The sequence below is a fragment of the Hordeum vulgare genome, chromosome 3H (genome assembly GCF_904849725.1).
Source record: "Hordeum vulgare subsp. vulgare chromosome 3H, MorexV3_pseudomolecules_assembly, whole genome shotgun sequence".
Taxonomy (NCBI): domain Eukaryota; kingdom Viridiplantae; phylum Streptophyta; class Magnoliopsida; order Poales; family Poaceae; genus Hordeum; species Hordeum vulgare.
This window is the reverse complement of record NC_058520.1, coordinates 170,223,289-170,242,220: the sequence shown is the minus strand read 5'-3', so window position 1 is coordinate 170,242,220 and position 18,932 is coordinate 170,223,289.

Here is an 18,932-nt window from a genome sequence, read left to right as displayed (position 1 = left end):
TTGAGGAGTGCTCTCTTAATTTGCATCTTGCGGATTCTACTGTCAAGAAACCCATGGGAAGGATCAATGATGTTCTTATTATTGCAAATAGGAACTATGTACACGTGGATTTCATTGTGCTTGACATTGAATGCAATCCTACATGCCCTATTATTCTTGGTAGACCTTTCCTAAGGACTATTGGTGCTATCATCGATATGAAGGAAGGGAATATTAGATTTCAATTTCCTTTAAGGAAGGGCATGGAGCATTTTCCTAGAAAGAAAATAAGATTGCCTTATGAATCCATGATGAGGGCTACTTATGGTTTGAACACCAAAGACGACGATACGTGATTCCATCACCTTATGCCAAGCTAAGGGCGTTAAACAATAGCGCTTGTTGGGAGGCAACCCAATGAACTTATCTTTTTCTTTCTGTTTTGTTGCATCCACACCATCATAATTTTTTTATGATTGTGTTTTTTGTGTTTCTTTTTGTGTTTGATCCAAGCAAAACCATTATGACTAGTTTTCGTGATGGTTATTTCATCCTGCTGGAAAAAGACAAAAACTTTTCTCTCACGAGATTATTTTTTCATTTTTATTCAGAAAGAGATTTTGAGTTGATTCTTTTTGTTGCTGGTTGATAGGCCTTTTTCCCAGGCGGTCGTAATTTTTCAGAATTGTTGAGGTACCAGAAGTATACGAAGTATACAAATTGCTACAGACTGGTCTGATTTTGACAGATTCTGTTTTTGTTGTGTTGGTTGCTTGTTTTGATGAAACTATGGATAGTATCGGGGGTACTAGCCATGGAAAAGTGATAATACAGTAACCTAACACCAATATAAATATAAATCAAGATTTCTACAGTACCTAAAGAGGTGGTAGTTTGTTTTCTTGTGCTAATGATATCACGAGTTTCTGTTTAAGTTTTGTGTTGTGAAGTTTTCAAGTTTTGGGTGATGTTCTCATGGACAAAGGGATAAAGAGTGGAAAGAGCTCAAGCTTGGGGATGCCCAAGGCATCCCAAGCCAAATTCAAGGACAAAAAAAAGCCTAAGCTTGGGGATGTCCCGGGAAGGCATTCCCTCTTTCGTCTTCAATCCATCAGTAACATTACTTGGAGCTATATTTTTATTCACCACATGATATGTGTCTTGCTTGGAGCGTCTTGTATCGTAGGAGTCTTTTCTTCTTGTTGTGTCACAATCATCCTTGCTGCACACCTTTTGATAGAGACATGCACTCATCGTGAATTTGCTAGAATACTCTTTGTGCTTCACTTATATCTTTTGAGCTAGACAATGTTGCTCTATGTGCTTCACTTAGATATTTTAGAGAACGGAGGTGTGTAACTTGGTAGTTGGCTTGTGCTATGAAAGTTGTCCCAAAGGTGATAGGTATCCAAAGAGGATACAATAAAACTTCCATCTTCATGTGCATTGAGTAGAAGAGAAGTTTGATTCCTCTCAATTAGTTTTGAGACGTGGATTTGGTAATATTAAGAGTCACGTTAGTAGGATTTTGTGAATCTAGAAATACTTGTGTTGAAGTTAGTGATTCCAGTAACATGCACGTATGGTGAACCGCTATGTTACGAAGTCGGAGCATAATTGATCTATTGATTGTCATGCTTTGTGTTGCGGTCGGGATCGCGCGATGGTTTACACCTACCAACCCTTCCCCTAGGAGTATGCGTTTAGCACTTTGTTTTGATTACTAATAAAAACTTTCGCAATAAGTATGTGAGTTCTTCATGACTAATGTGAGTCCATGGTATAGATGCACATTAGCCTCTCTAGTACCACACAATTTTTGCCGATGCACAAACCCACCATATGCCTTCCTCAAAACGGCCACCATACCTACCTACTATGGCATTTTCATAGCCGTTCCGAGATATATTGCCATGCAACTCCCACCGTTTCGTCTCATGACTTCTGCCGTCACTCTCATATTGCCATTGCATGATCGTAAGATAGCTAGCGAGTTGTTTCAACGTCATAGGCCAAGTTAGATCGTTGCACATCCCGGTACACTGCCGAAGGCATTTCCTATAGAGTCATCATCATTCTAAGCTTTGAGCTGTGAGTAAATAAAAGTGTGATGATCATCATTATTAGAGCATTGTCCCATGTGAGGAAATAAAAAAAAGAGGCCACAGTTGCCCAAAAAAAGGAAAAAAAGAGGCCAAAGAGCCCAAACAAAAAAAACAAAAAAAGGAGAGAAAAAAAGAGAATGGACAATGCTACTATCTCTTTCCACACTTGTGCTTCATGATAGCACCATGTTTTTCATGATTGAGAGCCTCTTGTTTTGTCACCACCATATGCTAGTGGGAATTTTCATTATATAACTTGGCTTGTGTATTCCAATGATGGGCTTCCTCAAAATTGCCCTAGGTCTTCGTGAGCAAGCAAGGTCGATGCACACCCACTAGTTCTCCTTTTGATCTTTCACATACTTATAGCTCTAGTGCATCCTTTGTATGGCAATCCCAACTCATTCACATTGATATCTATTAATGGGCATCTCCATAGACTTTGATACGCCGAGTCAATGTGACCATCTCCTCCTTTTTGTCTCACAACCTCCACCACACTCTATTCCACCATAGTGCTATATCCATGGCTCACGCTCATGTATTGCGTGAGAGTTGAAAAAGGTTTGAGAAAGTAAGAGTGCGAAAACAATTACTGGGCCAATACCGGGGTTGTGCATGATTTAAATTAGTTGTGTGGGGATGATGGAGCATAGCCAGACTATATGATTTTGTAGGGATAACTTTCTTTGGCCTTGTTATTTTGAAAGTTCATGATTACCTTACTAGTTTGCTTGAAGTATTATTGTTTTCATGTCAATAGAAAACTATTGTTTTGAAAATTACGGATGTGAACATTCATGTCACATGAAAGAAGTTGCAAAGGACAACTATGCTAGGTAGCATTCCACATCAAAAATTCATTCTTTATCACTTCCCTACTCGAGGACGAGCAGGAGTTAAGCTTGGGGATGCTTGATACGTCTCCAACGTATCTATAATTTTTTATGGTTCCATGCTATTATCTTGTCAAACTTTGGATGTTTTGTATGCCTTTTATATCTTTTTTGGGACTAACTTATTAACTCAGTGCCAAGTGCGAGTTCTTGTTTTTTTCGTGTTTTTGACCCTTTTCAGAGGAGGATTTTAAATGGTGTCCAAACGGAATAAAACTTCCGAAAAGATTTTTCCGGACCAGAAGATACGCACGAGACTTGAGAACCAAGGCAGGGGCCCCCAGGGGACCCCACAAGCCCTCTAGGCGCAGCCAGGGGGCGCGCCTAGCAGGCTTGTGGGCCCCCTGTGGCTCGTGTGCCCTACCTCTTCCACCTATAAATTCAGGATAAATCCAAAACTGCGCAAGAGATCCACGAAAATACTTTTCCGCCGGCGCAAGCTTCTGTCTCCGCAAGATCCCATCTGGGGCACATTCTGGTGCCCTGCCGGAGGGGGGATTTGGATACGGAGGGCTTCTTCGTCAACACCATGACCTCTCCGATGATGCGTGAGTAGTTCATCATAGACCTACGGGTCCATAGCTAGTAGCTAGATGGCTTCTTCTCTCTCTTGGATCTTCAATACAAAGTTCTCCATGATCTTCATGGAGATCTATCCAATGTAATCTTCTTTTGCGGTGTGTTTGTCGAGATCCGATGAATTCTGGATTTATGATCAGATTATCTATGAATCTTATTTGAGTTTCTTCTGATCTATTATATGCATGATTTCATATCCTTGTAATTCTCTTCGAGCTGTGGGTTTTGTTTGGCCAACTTGATCTATGATTCTTGCAATGGGAGAAGTGCTTGGTTTTGGGTTCATACCGTGCGGTGACCTCACCCAGTGACAGACGGGGTAGCGAGGAATGCATCGTGTTGTTGCCATCAAGGGTAAAAAGATGGGGTTTACATCATTGGTTTGAGTTTATCACTCTACATCATGTCATCTTGCTTAAGGCGTTACTCTGTTTGGCATGAACTCAATACACTAGATGCATGCTGGATTGCGATCGATGTGTGGAGTAATAGTAGTAGATGCAGAAAGTATCGGTCTACTTGTCTCGGACGTGATGCCTATATGTATGATCATTGCCTTAGATATCGCCATGACTTTGCGCGGTTCTATCAATTGCTCGACACTAATTTGTTCACCCACCGTAATATTTGCTATTTTGAGAGAAGCATCTAGTGAACACTATGGCCCCTGGGTGTACTACACTTCATATTTTCAGCCTTATATTTTTACTTCGTTGCACTTTCCGCCTTCAGATCTCACTTTGCAATCAATCTTGAAGGGATTCACAACCCCTTTATAGCGTTGGGTGCAAGCTCGTTTGTGTTTGCGCAGGTACTCTGGACACTTAGCTTGATTCTCCTACTGGATTGATACCTTGGTTATCAAACTGAGGGAAATACTTACTGCTCCTGTGCTGCATCACCCTTTCCTCTTCAAGGGAAAAAACAACGCAAGCTCAAGAAGCCGTCGGGGATTCCTGGTGCCATAGTAAGTACTCATCCAAAGTACTCGCAAGTCTTACATCAGAACTATTCTAAGTATGTATCAGTATCAAGGAAAGGGGTTATATGTGGACTCACTGCAGTAATGCGAGAATAGAGAGAAGGCCTAGTCCTATCAAAGACTAGCATCTTCAGGGTCTCGCAGCAATAGACGAGAGTAGAACTGGTAATACAATTAATAGTCATATTGTTACAGCAATATTAATATGAAGTCACGCCAAGAGATCCTCCCTCGACTCCCTACGAGGAAGCAATCCCGGGGCAACTAATTCCAGTTAAGTAACAGTTGTAGTTGTATAAGATCAGGGCACAACTCCAAGTCGTCGTGTAACCGTGGACACGGCTATACGAATAGTTAATTTTCATCCCTACAGGGGTGCACCAAGTTTCCCGTCACGCTCGATAACACTCTGGCCGGACACACTTTTCTGGGTCATGCCCGACCTCGGAATATCGACACGTCGCAGCCCCACCTAAGTCTCAACAGAGAGGCCAGCCCGCCGGTCTAACTCCTAAGCACAAAGGGTTCGTGGGACCACTTGCCCTTCACGCTCCTGCATGATGCGAGGGTGGCCGACGTCAGTCCTAGCACCCCTTAATATAAGAGTGATGCATCTCGGGACCACTCGGGCGCACGCCGCTACATCGCTGACGTCTGAAGAGCTTCAGCTGATACCGCGACGTCGAGTTCCCATTATTCTTCCCGTGTAGCCGGTTAGTGCGAAAAGGTCTCCAACCAACCCATATCAAATACCCAAATCCATTATCATTTTAATTAGGCCATCGGCACAAACACGTGGGAATCCACCCGCCTAACAATCAAGCACCAATGATCCCAGTAACATGGTCGAGTAACTGTGTGGTAGAAACATCAGGGGGAATCTGAGGTATCACCCTCGTTGGATTTCGAATGATGTATCCGTCAAGGTGGACCTAGAGGAATCACCCTCGAGGGTCCCACACTTGAGGGGTTGCACGACAGAGACATCGTCGGAAATGGTGAAAGAGGAATCACCCTCGATAACCATGACCGACTAGCTGTACTACAGAGATATCATGAGGAGTACGTCGCGAGGTGTAACCCTCGGTACCCGATATTATCTCTGTAGCATCGCACAACTAAGGGGGTGTAATTGTTGTGCCGGGTCTGGCTCGTCGACCAGGGATTGAGATTTGAAAACAAAGCGGGGCAACTGGACTACGGGGTCAGAGGGATGACTGCTCCACCTATACTAAGCAGATTAAAGTGCGGTACTGAAAGTAGCAGTTCATTAAAAATTAGGCTATGCATCAGATATAGGAGCTAACTACAAGAGTAGAAAAATTCTAATGCAAGCATGAGGAATAAAGAATAGACGATATAGGGATGATCAAGGGGGTTTGCTTGCCTTGCTGCTCTACGGCAAAAGGCTAGTCGGCAGGGTCGTAGATGTACCGAGCAGCAGCGTCAGTCTCGGTGTCTACCGTAAGAAGAGGGGGGAGAAACAATAAATAATAGCAACAGGTGCAACACTAAGCATGACATGGCAATATGCAGACTAGGCATGAGCTAACGCAGTAACATACGTCATAGACGGGTCGGAAGAATATCTGATGATATTCTCCGGGTCTCGGGCTACAACCGGTCAGATGAAAAACGACGGAAAAGTTCCACGTTTGCTATACTAGGGACGCGTGACAAATGAATGGACAGTGTATCCGGGTTCTTCTCGTTCTACTCATCAACTTTCATGTTGAAAATATTTTGATCTAACTTACGGATTATTTTATATTATTTTTTAAAGTTTTATTCAATATTTAGGAATTAAACACAGATTTAATTAATTTGATTAAATGCAATTATGATATCACCATGATGTCATGCTCACATCAGCAGTTGACTGGTCGACTGACCAGTGGGTCTCGTGCGTCATAGACTCAGTTTTTAATTAGGTTTAATATTAATTAATTAGATTAATTTAGTGGGGGACCCACGTGTCATACTCTAATAGGATAATTTAATTATCCTCATTAACATATTATCTAAATAATCTATTTAATTAATTAACTAATTAATTAAATAATATATCTATTTATTTATTTAATAAAAACAAATATTTTATTTTTCTATTTTAACAGTGCGTGTGGGGCCTCCCCGTCAGTGGGAGTGGGGGTGTTGGCCCCACCAGTAAGTGGCCATGGCCACATACACACAAAACACACATACACATATTGTATTCTTTTTACATACATGCATATATACCCAATACATACACACATACATACATGATATATACATTCATAATACATATTTCATTTTTTAATTTTCTTTCTAACTCTCTTTTCTAACATCCTTCTCTCATCAACTCTCACTCACACACACCTTCTCTCAACAAAGAGAGAGTGGAGGTAACCTCCACCTACAGGAGCCCAACGGTGTCGGAACATGACGGCGACCGCCGGAATGGTACCGTGAGAGGGAGAGGGGTGTTCTCACCCACGTTGTAGGGGGGGTGGGTTCGGCGAGGCTCGACGGAGCCGTTGGGGACGAGGTGAGGAGGCCGGCGACGTCAACGGGGTGGCTGCGCGGTTCCGGCGAGGAGGAGCTCCCGGTGGAGGCGAGGCGCGGCGGATACGACAGGGGCTTCAGCCGGTGTGGGGAGGCGCCGTGGCCGGAGGGGCGAGGCGGCGGTGCGAGGTGGGGGAGGGGGCGTGAGGCCGCCGGGAGAGGAGGGGTTATCGGCGGTGGGGGTTGTGCACCGGAGGGAGGAGGAGCACGGGGCGAGGGAGGCCGCCGGGAGAGGGCCGAGGCTGGGTGAGGGAGATCCAGGGAGGGGAGGGGGGACGTGGGGGGTGGCGAGCGCCAGAGCGACGGGGTTGGAGAGCGCTCCAGGGAGAGGAGGACTTGTGAGGGGGAGGGAATGAGGCGAGAGGAGATGGGGAGCGAAGGGGCGCCAAGGGGCGACGAGATCTCCTCCATGGGGTCTCTAGCTGGGGGAAGGGACGAGGCAGGGCGACGTGGGCGGTAGGTGGGGGTCGGTGGGGCGTCGGTGGGGTGACGAGGGGTTCCCTTGTCCCCTTCCGGCGGCGCGGCAGGGAAACGGGAGGGGGTGAGGCGCGCGCGGGGGGGGGGGGGGTGCACTAGGGTTTGGCCCCGTGGGGGTTTTATAGCCCTAGGTGATGGGCCGAATTGGGGGGCGTGGCCGGCTGGGCCAAATTGGCCCAGTTGGGCCAGGGACTTTTATTATTTTATTTTTATTTTTTAATTACTTTCTTTTATTTTTTATATATAGCTCACGTTTTAAATATATAGTGATTATAAACAATCTTTAAAAAGCCCTGTTCACTTTTATAATGCATTAGGGAATTTTTAATAACTTCCCCGACAATTTTTATTCTAACCATTATAAAACTTTTCCCGTTTGATTTATTTTTAAACTTTGAATTTTGACTCGGTTTCAACTAACACGAGATCAACGATATAATTTATGATGACGTTGCATTCATTGCATAGATTTGCTGTAGCTTAATTACATCCAACACTGTCGCAAAAGCTGAGGATGTCACATCTGCATCATTTCTACATTTGTTACTTGCTACCATTTACGAATTACCTTATCACCAAACTAGCAGTTACCGATAATTTCAGTGCTTGGAGATAATACCTTACTGAAAACCGCTTGTCATTTCCTTCTGCTCCTCGTTGGGTTCGACAATCTTACTTATCAAAGGACTACGATAGATCCCCTACAATTGTGGGTCATCAGTGCGCATCCCTCACATACCATGCACCCCCTTCGGGGCTGGTGGCCCCTTCCGGTGGACCCCACAACCCTTCTGGCACTCCCGGTATGCTACCGGTGACGCCCGAACCTTTTCCGGCGACTAACATGGAACTTCCCATATATCAATCTTTTCCTCCGGACCAATCCGGAGCTCCTCGTGACGTCCTGGATCTCATTCGGGACTCCAAACAACTTTCGGTTACCACCACACATTACTCATTAATACCCAATCATCATCAAACCTTAAGTGTGCAAACCCCGCGGGTTCGAGACTATGCACACATGACCGTACACTCTCCGGTCGTTAACCAATATCTGGAACTGGATGCCGATACTAACTCATACATTTTCTACGAATATCTTTATCGGCCGAACCAAGATGTCAAGAATTCAATTAATCCTGTATATTGTTCCCTTTGTCCATCGGTATGTTACTTGCCCGAGATTCGATCATCGGTATCCACATACCTAGTTCAATATCGTTAGATACAAGTCTCTTTACTCATTCCATAATACAAGATCTCGTGGCTAACTCTTTAGTCGAATTGCTTGCAAGCTTGTTGTGATGTTGTATTATTGAGTGGGCCCTGAGATACATCTCCGTCACACGGAGTGACAAATCCCAGTCTTGATCCATGCCAACTCAATAGACACCCTCACAGATACCTGTAGAGCACCTTTATATTCACCGAGTTACGTTTTGACATTTGATACACACAAGGCAATCCTCCGATGTCACTGAGTTGCATGATCTCATGGTCATAGGAACATATACTTGACATGCAGAAAACAATAACAATAAACTGACACGGTCATATGCTACATTCATTGTCACACCCCTGGATTCCCTATTAGGGCTTAACATCTTGTGCTCATGTCTTCTTTCATTGCATTCACGAAATGGAAATAAACCCAAAAGCAAAGCAAGAAAACCCAAAGAAAAACCCTAGCCACTCTTTATTCAAAAGAAATACAACTATTGCCAAAATCAATGAACCCAAAATGGCCTTCATAAAAGTCCAATATTTCCAATAAATGTTGAAAACAAAATATCAGAGGTGAAACTTATTTTCAAACCACTTTTGGCATTTTAAATTCAGTTAAAATCTACTCAAATCAATTATATATTTGATTTCAAATAATTCAAATTTTCCAAAAATGTTGAAAACTTTATGAGTCCTCTTCCTTGCTAGCGAGCGGCAGGAGGTGGCCGCCGCTCGTTCTGGCATGGCCACGCACCTGTGCGTCTGCCTGGCTGCCGCGTCGTGCTGGCCCAATGGGGATAAGCTCTCCGAAGGCCTCCCCGAGCTCATCCCCTCCCCATTCGCTCTGTTCTCTCTCCCCCTCTCGACCGCCATGACCGCAAGCTCAAGCTTGAGCTCGCCGTCGCTCCTGTCCCTCTCCCTCTCTCCTGTGCCGCGCAACGGATTCGCCTTCGCTCCCCGAAGCTCCCTAGCTAGTCGCGCGACGCCAAGAACCCCTGAGACGTCGTGAAGCCATCATCTTCTTCCTCGGGTCAACGGAGTTCGCCGCCGTTGTCCTCCCTCCTCAGGCCATCCCCGCGCCCACTCTCGATGCCTGTGCACTCCCCGTGAGCTCAGGGTTCTTTGCCCTAAGTTCTCCCCCTCGATCCCTTCGTCTAGGCCCCGATTCCACCGAAGCCCGACGAGATCCGCGGCGGGACCTTGTCGCCGGTAGCTCTCCAGTGATCGGCTGGTCCATCTGAGGCCACCAATGGTTGTAGTGCGTCGCGTAGATGCTGTAGGAGCCCAGCCCCGCGCGTGATGCCCTCTGTTTCGATGAGCCGATGATGCCCGAGCTTCGGTCGCCGCCAAGCTCGTCACCGGCGTCATCTCCGGCGATCTTAGCCTCGGGTCTTTGCAGAAATGGAGCTGCGGCTGTGCGCTGATTCATTTGGTGCCCTCCTCCGTGCATTTGGTCGTCGGAGATGCATTCCCGAGCACCTCTGCCGTTCTGGAGGTCGCCGGAGGCTCACCGCCGGCGAGATTGACCTCGCCGCCGGTGGAACTGACCCCCCTGAGCCTATGACAGGTGGGGCCAGCCCCTGGCTAATTAAGTTTAGTAAAAATTAAAAATAACTTATTTAATTAACTTAAACAAACACTGACATGTGGGTCCAACCCTAATAATTAACTAATTAAGTTAAATTTAAACTAAAAACTGGCCAGAGTCACTGACTAGTGGGTACCACTCGTCAGGTTTGACTTTCAATGGCCAGTTGGACCTGCTGATGTCATGCTGATGCAATAAAGACTTTTCTGTTTAAAAATAATTCCAAAATAAGTTCAAAACTTTGGAAATTCATAAAAAAAATTGAATATAAGTCCAAATTTGACAAATAATATATGTAAATGGATCAAACAAAATTGAAGGAATCCAATGGTGCTATTTTCATGCATGAAAAACAAAGTTATGAAACAGCATCACGTCAAATCAATTAAAAGAATGTAATAAATCATAATTCAAATGATATTTGAATTATGATTTCAAATCAAGATCATTCCAAAGGGTTCTGTTGGTCATCTCAAACCATGTTACATTGCATTTCATGCATCATGTTGTTGCATATGATTGATATTGATTGATTGTTGTTATTCCGGTAGGCTCCGCCCCTTCGGATACGTCTGATTATCCGACTGACGGATATCACTCCTCTGGTGAGCAACAAGGAAAGCAACCATTTTGATCATCCCGATAAATCCCATGTTCTTGCTCCTTCTCTTATTTATTGCATTAGGTCAAAATGCCTTCAATGCTTTTAGCACGTTAGTTGAAACCACTTCCTTTGCATGACCTGTCCTTGTCACAGTAAATAGCCGAACCTTGCAACCTAGCATACGTGGTAGATGCTTGAGCCATGTTGTGCCTTATCCTGCTATGCATGCTATGCTTAGGATTGTGTATGGTCTGTCATCTGGGTGATGAACAGAATCATGAGAATGTGTTCAGTTGGTAAAGGTCGTGTGTTGAACCTGATTTGGTAAAGGTACCGATGAAAGGCTATGTAGGAGTACATGGCGGGTTGTTTTATTGGAACCGTCCTTAGGAATTGAGTTCCGTGTATGTAATCCAAGACTAGATACTACCACACGTTGGGATACTTAGTTGACCCTCTCGACTTATTAATCGCTTAGTACTCGGTCCAGGAGTTGCAAGTAGTTTCTGGTGTTTATAGTCATGATGGAGGTCGTGTGTAGCGCTGACCTTAGAGGTGGGCTATGATGCGGTAGGCAGTGGTACAGTGTACCTAGTGGCACCCAGATGGTGGGCTTGGGAACCCTGCGCACATCGTTTGGGGCCGTGGCGGAAACCTCAGCCGGACTTCCGTGCGGGTTACCCTCAGATAGGCGATAGACCTGGACTAAGTATTAGCGTGGTTAACGGTCGTGGCCGACTCCCTCGCTGGGCTTCCGCTTGAAGGTTGCCGAGGTGCATGACGTGCACATGGCGATAAGTGGCGAGAGCGTGTGTGAAGAAGTTGTCTAGCCAAGAGTCAAATGTTGGCTTTCCGCATGAAACCCCACAACTCCTTGATGATACATTGCATGAGTAGATAGATTTCCTAAAGTCTTGCTGAGTACTTTTGTACTCACGTTTGCTTAATAATTGTTGCATAGGTTGTTAATGACCCTAATGGAGGGTTCTATCTAGACATCGACGACGACGAGTAGCTAGTATCCCAGCTACGATCTGGCCCTAGGATGGGTTTGTTGATAGTCGGGCCATGTGCCTTTGTCTTTCCATCTGTGTATACTAAGACAGTTTTAAATCTTCCGCTGGCTTGTAAGACTTGTGTGTATGAATCATGATGATGGGTCGTGAGACCCCTATTTGTGTAATATTATGTGTGAGGCTCTTCCGAGCCTTCTAAATAAAGTATGTATGTTTATGGTTATGTTGTGATGCCGTCGATGTATCTATACATATTGGCATGCCATGCGTACGTGTGTTGTACTTGATATGTATAGGGTTCGAATACCTAGTCGTATGCCTTAGTAGCACTCCTTACGGGGAAATGCCCCTTTGTGATTCCATCGAGCCATGGTAGTTCGCTACCGCTCCGGACACATTGGTTGACCGGCATGTGTCCTTCTTAGCTGTTGTGTTTGTCCCTTTGGGGAAATGTCACACGTTGTAATGGAGTCCTTGTAGCTTGCTACGACTCGTCTACTTACGTTGATGACCGACACCTGCTTTGCTGGGTCATGTATGCCTCTCCCTATATGGAACTGCCACTTTAGTTTATGACTAGACATGTTGATCAGGGTTCTTTGACATTGGATTGCTAGCGACACAATTGCATACGCGATTCAGAAGGGACAAACGGTCCCGACTAAGGTAAGGCTGCAGCCGTGGGGATAACCGTGCGTGAGATCGCAAAGAGATGCGATGTGTTACACGCTGGATTCCAATGGCTAAGGATCGAGGTCCCGCCAGCGTTGGTATTAGAGCCAAACTGGTCGCAGTTGAGTCTAGGATTGCTGTAGTTATACATAAGGGAATTGTTTGTGGAAGGGAACGTAAGATTCTTGCTTCTCTTCTTTAATTATTCTATTCTGGTCATCCTCGTCTTTTCTGCGGGGATTAAGGACTAGGTTACTTATCTTTCTCTTAGGCTCGTGTTTCTGATCGGTAGATTATAGGACAACGAGTTGAGAGTTACTTCGGGTTTATTTTATTCCAAGGAAAAGTAAGTAAGTTTTGACGACCATGGAATTGAACTTGGTAGTTGAGTGGTTACGCAATTCTATTTATGGGTTGTCTCAAAATTGTTTTAGAGCATTTACATCCGTTGTGCCGCCCAATTTTGTCTTCGGAGCTCTAATGCTTTTGCATTACTCTCTATTTTCAGATGCTTGGCCTCCTTCTCGTCAGGTGGTACGTCTGACTAGGTGCATTGATGTGCCGGGTCATACGACCATGCTAGTTAGGATGATGTCAGTAGCCGGTTACCGCTGGTACCCAGAGTACACAGTGGAGGAGCAGTACCGAGATTTTAATCAGAGTCAGTACCTCTGCACTGTTAGGGTATTCCCATATTACCCTGGAGCTGAGGAGCCGATCCATTGGTCTTATGGATTGGGGGTCACTGTTGACATGGCAGTACAAGATGCTGCCTATTCAATGCTGACCATCATGAGGGCTAGACATGCACTGCTGCAGAATTTAGAGTTCTGCTATGTTCCTGCCTCTCAGCCAGGAGAAGAAGGATACCTCAGTGGGGTCTACTTTGATTCCTCTATGGAGGATCCGCTGCTGTAGTCCACTGCTGAGATGCTAGAGAATAGAGACAGGGATTCTCGTGCCCTTCCTATGGAGCTTTATGCTACACGTGCCCATCTGTGGACGGCTTTGACACAGCTGGCACCTGTAGTCCAGACAGGGTATGGAGATATGGAGAGGCTGAACCCTGTTAGGACCCATCTTCCGGCGCATGTTGACTGGCCTGCTATAGGAGGAGTCACCCCTCTTCGGGGACCTCTACTACCACCAGTCACGGGACCAAGGCCACACCCGTGTCCTTACGGATCCCAGGGGTCTCAGGCTGGAGTATTTCCTGATCTGCAGGTTGAGCTCCCAGGCCATGGAGGCAATCTTTATGAGATGTTCTATGCGGATGCCTGAACTCATAAGTGGAAGGATAGTATGGTAGTAGTTATATTTCCACAGTCATGTATGTCTTGTGGAGTATGCTTGTGTCGTGAGGTGAATTTCGGAGGCAAAGATAAATAATGTATAGGAAGCCTCGAAAGCCTCCGATGAGTAGTTTCATGTTTTTCAGTAGTTTGCTCTTTGATTAAGGTTGTACTGAACTATGTAATGGTGTGTATGAACCATGGTGTATATATAGCAGTTGCTTGTTACCATGTTGTTCGGATGTTCATTTCTGCATTCCATTTGTTCAGTGCATTCTTAATCCATAGTTAGTGTTGATGTTGATATTGGTCTAAGCTGTGAGTTTGTTTGTCAAGATGGTGTTCACCAGGTTGAACCGTGCCCCTGCTCATGAGCAGGGAGAAGGTAGTCAAGCATCGCAGGAGGAACTGCCTCATCCGCCCTCTCTGGCGGAAGTTATGCTAGAGGCAGAGAGAAACAAAAGGGAGACCAACCGTCTGTTGGAGCGTATTGAGCAAAATACGGCTCACCAGCCTAGGAATGATGCAGTGTCCCTCAATGACTTTGTGAAGCTGAATTCTCCAAAGTTCCATCACTCCGTCGATCCCCTCGACGCTGATGATTGGTTGTGCAGTATATCGCGCAAGATTCGCTCTGAAAATGTTTCTAAGGCCGACAAGGTGACCTTTGCGACGTACTTTCTGGAAGGACCCGCCAATCTGTGGTGGGAGAACTTTGAAGCTATGCGTCCTGCCGGACCAGCAGGCACATGGGCAGACTTTATTGCAACCTTCCGCCTGCACCATATTCCAGAGGGCGTGATGGACAGAAAGAGAGAGGAGTTCTATGCATTCACCCAGGGAAAGTTGACGATGGATGCCTATAGCCGCGAGTTCGGTAACCTCGCCCGCTATGCAACAGAGGAGGTGTCTACTGATGCCAAGAAGCAAGCAAGATTCCGAAAGGGTCTGAGACCTGAACTTCATTGTGATTTGCGCCTCCACGAATGTACAAGCTTTCAAGCTCTTGTCAACAAGGCGATCAGTGCTGAGACTGGTCATACCGACTATGAAGCCACAAAGAAGCACTCCCGTGACTCTGGCTCGTCATCTAGTTCTGCGTTCCCAAAACGCAGGCCGTGGGTTCCAAATAGTTCTCTGCCGCCAAGATACACTCCGAGGCCATCCTATGTGGCGCCTCAGACGAATCAGACCAACCCTCCAGTAAAAACCTATGGTGGTCCAGCTAGCAATGCTACACCACGTGCCAATCGGGTGATATGTTACAAGTGTGGCGAACCAGGGCACTATTCCCAAGAGTGTCCTCAGAATATGGGTCCCAAGCAACCCGGAAAGTCCGTTGGGCAAGGCAAGTCGGGCAAAGCTTACTATGTGAAGCCAACTCCTGCACGTGGCCGTGTGAACTATGTTTCAGTCGAAGAAGCTGCAGAGGATCCCGACGTCATACTGGGTACGCTCCTTGTTAATCATCACCCAGCGTCTGTTCTTTTTGACACTGGGTCTTCCCATTCCTTAATTTCAGAAAGTTATGCACAGTTGCATAACATGTCTTTCTGTGATATGCCAATCCCGTTGGTTGTCCAAACCCCTGGTAGTAAGTGGCAAACCTCCAGGATAACCTATAACAATGAAATCATAGTAGACAGGCTAGTTTTTCTAGCATACTTGATAGCCCTGAAATCTTCAGATATCAATATCATCTTGGGTATGGACTGGATGTGAGCTCACTATGCCAAGATTGATACTCATTCTAGAAATGTTCAGCTTACCCATCCCTCGGGTGAGATAGTCAATGTCGCTACTCGAGTTTCCAAATGCCAACTCTATTCCCTCAATTCCAACCCTCTTCCGGAACTTGAAGACATTCCGGTAGTCCGTGACTTCCCGGATGTTTTTCCAGAGGAACTGCGAGGAATTCCACCTGACAGAGATGCAGAATTTGTGATAGACCTTGCTCCGGGAACCGTTCAATAGCCAGAAGACCTTATAAGATGGCACCCCTGGAGCTAGCCGATCTGAAGACGCAATTAGATGAGGCCTTGAATAAAGGTTTCATTCGTCCTAGCTCTTCTCCTTGGGCTTGTCCCGTCCTCTTCGTTCAGAAGAAAGACGGAACGGATCGGATGGTTGTAGATTATCGACCAGTTAATCCGGTCACCATAAAGAACAAGTATCCGCTCCCCAGGATCAACGATCTCTATGATCAGCTCGCTGGATCCTCAGTCTTCTCAAAAATGGATTTGAGGTTGGGATACCATCAAATCAAGATCAAGAACGAGGACATTCCAAAAACGAATTTTGTCACTCGTTATGGCCAATACGAGTACACCGTCATGTCCTTCGGTTTAACCAATGCCCCAGCCACCTTCTCCCGATTGATGAATTCAATCTTCATGGAGTATTTGGATAAATTCGTCGTAGTATACCTTGATGATATTCTCATCTACTCGAAGAATGAAAAAGAACATGTCGAGCATCTAAGGCTGGTCTCGATGAAACTTCGAGAGCATGGCCTTTATGCCAAGTTTTCAAAATGTGAATTTTGGTTACCAGAAGTGACCTATCTAGGTGACGTAATCTCCGGTAAGGGTATTGCTGTTAATCCCGAGAGAGTTCAAGCTATCCTTGATTGGGCTCAACCTGAATCGGTTAAGCAAGTTAGGAGTTTTCTTGGTCTAGAGAGCTATTGTCGCTGCTTTGTCGAGAATTTCTCCAAGGTTGCAAAGCCTCTAACTGAACTCCTCAATAAAGATAAAAAGTTCGAGTGGACACCATAGTGTGAGCATAGTTTTCAGGAACTGAAAAGACGCCTGACTTCCGCACCTGTGTTGCTACCACCAGATTTCTCTAAGGACTTTGTTATCTACTGCGACGCCTCGCGACAAGGATTAGGTTGCATTCTCATGCAGGATCGTCATGTGATTGCATACGCATCTCGACAGTTGCGTCCACATGAGGATAATTATCCCACACATGATCTTGAGCTTGCAGCTATAGTCCATGCACTTAAAACCTGGCGACATTACCTTCTTGGTAATCGTTGCGAAATATTCACCGATCACCAAAGTCTGAAATATATCTTCACCCAGCCGGATTTGAATCTCAGGAAAAGATGGTGGTTGAGTTGATCATGGATTACGACTTAGGGATAACTTACACCCCGGGGAAGGCCAATGTTATGGCTTATGCACTAAGTCGTAAGTCTTATTGTAACAATCTGATGCTACAATGAGGTCAACCACGTCTCTATGAGGAATTTCGGAAGTTAAATCTTCACATTGTTCCTCAAGGATTCCTTTCTACCCTGGTGGCGAAGCCTACTCTTAGAGATCAAATCATAGCCGTGCAGGCATATGATAAGGGTATATCCCGGATCAAGGAGAATATTGCTAGCAGAAACGCTGGGGATTTGTCTATCAATGAGCAAGGTGTTGTGTTCTTTCAGAACCGTCTAGTTGTTCCAAATAGCAAACGTCTACGGCAATTGATCCTTAAGGAGGCTCATGATTCTCCTCTCACCATTCATCCTGGTAGTACTAAGATGTATCATGACCTACGCCAGAGGTTTTGGTGGACTAGGATGAAGAGAGAAATTGCTGAGTTCGTTGCTAACTGCGACGTTCGTCGTTGAGTTAAGGCAGAACCTCAAAGGCCTGCTGGCACCCTTCAACCTTTAGCTATTCCTGAATGGAAATGGGATAAAGTCAGTATGGATTTCATCACATGATTTCCCAAGACCAAGAAAGGAAATAATGCTGTCTTTGTGGTCATTGACCGTCTTTCCAAAGTAGCTCATTTTCTTCCAGTTCGTGGGAGTATAACAGCTAGTCAGCTAGCAGAGTTATATATCTCTCGAGTAGTGTCTCTTCATGGTGCTCCTCTAGAAATTAACTCAGACCGTGGAAGTATTTTTACTTCTCACTTCTGGGAGAGTTTTCAGAATGCTATGGGGACTCACTTATCTTTTAGCACTGCTTTCCATCCTCAATCAAGTGGTCAAATAGAAAGAGTGAATCAAGTTCTAGAAGATATGCTCCGAGCTTGTGTTGTATCGTTCGGTATGAATTGGGAGAAGTGCCTTCCATTCGCCGAGTTCGCTTATAACAATAGTTATCAATCAAGCTTGGGCAAAGCTCCTTTTGAAGTTCTCTATGGACGAAGATGTCGAACACCTCTTAATTGGTCAGAAACCGGAGAGAGTCAACTCTTCGGCCCGGATATGATCCACGATGCAGAAGAGCAAGTTCGCATTATTCGTGAAAATTTGAAAACAGCCCACTCTCGTCAAAAGAGCCAATATGATCGTCATCATAAGGCTCTGACCTTTGAAGTTGACGAGAAGGCTTATCTTCGGGTTGCACCTTTGAAGGGTACCCATCGATTCGGTATCAAGGGCAAGTTGGCTCCTCGTTACATTGGTCCTTTTCGCATTCTTGCCAAACGAGGAGAAGTTGCCTACCAGTTGGAACTTCCTCCGCATCTTTCCAAGGTTCATGATGTTTTCCACGTCTCGCAACTCAGGCGTTGCTTTTCGGATCCTATCCGTGAAGTGGACCACGAAACGCTTGATATCCAAGATAACCTTTCATACCAAGAATACCCTGTGCGTATTCTTGATCAAGCTGAGCGTACCACTCGACGTCGAAACCTCAAGTTTCTTAAAGTTCAATGGTCAAATCATTCTGAAAAAGAAGCAACATGGAAAAGAGAGGATCGTCTCCGACTTGAGTGTCACGCGCTATTCCCGACGACTTCCAAATCTCGGGACGAGATTCTTTTGAGTGGGGGTGAGTTGTCACATCCCTGGATTCCCTGTTAGGGCTTAACATCTTGTGCTCATGTCTTCTTTCATTGCATTCAAGAAATGGAAAGAAACCCAAAAGCAAAGCAAGAAAACCCAAAGCAAAACCCTAGCCACTCTTTATTCAAAAGAAATGCAACTATTGCCAAAATCAATGAACCCAAAATGGC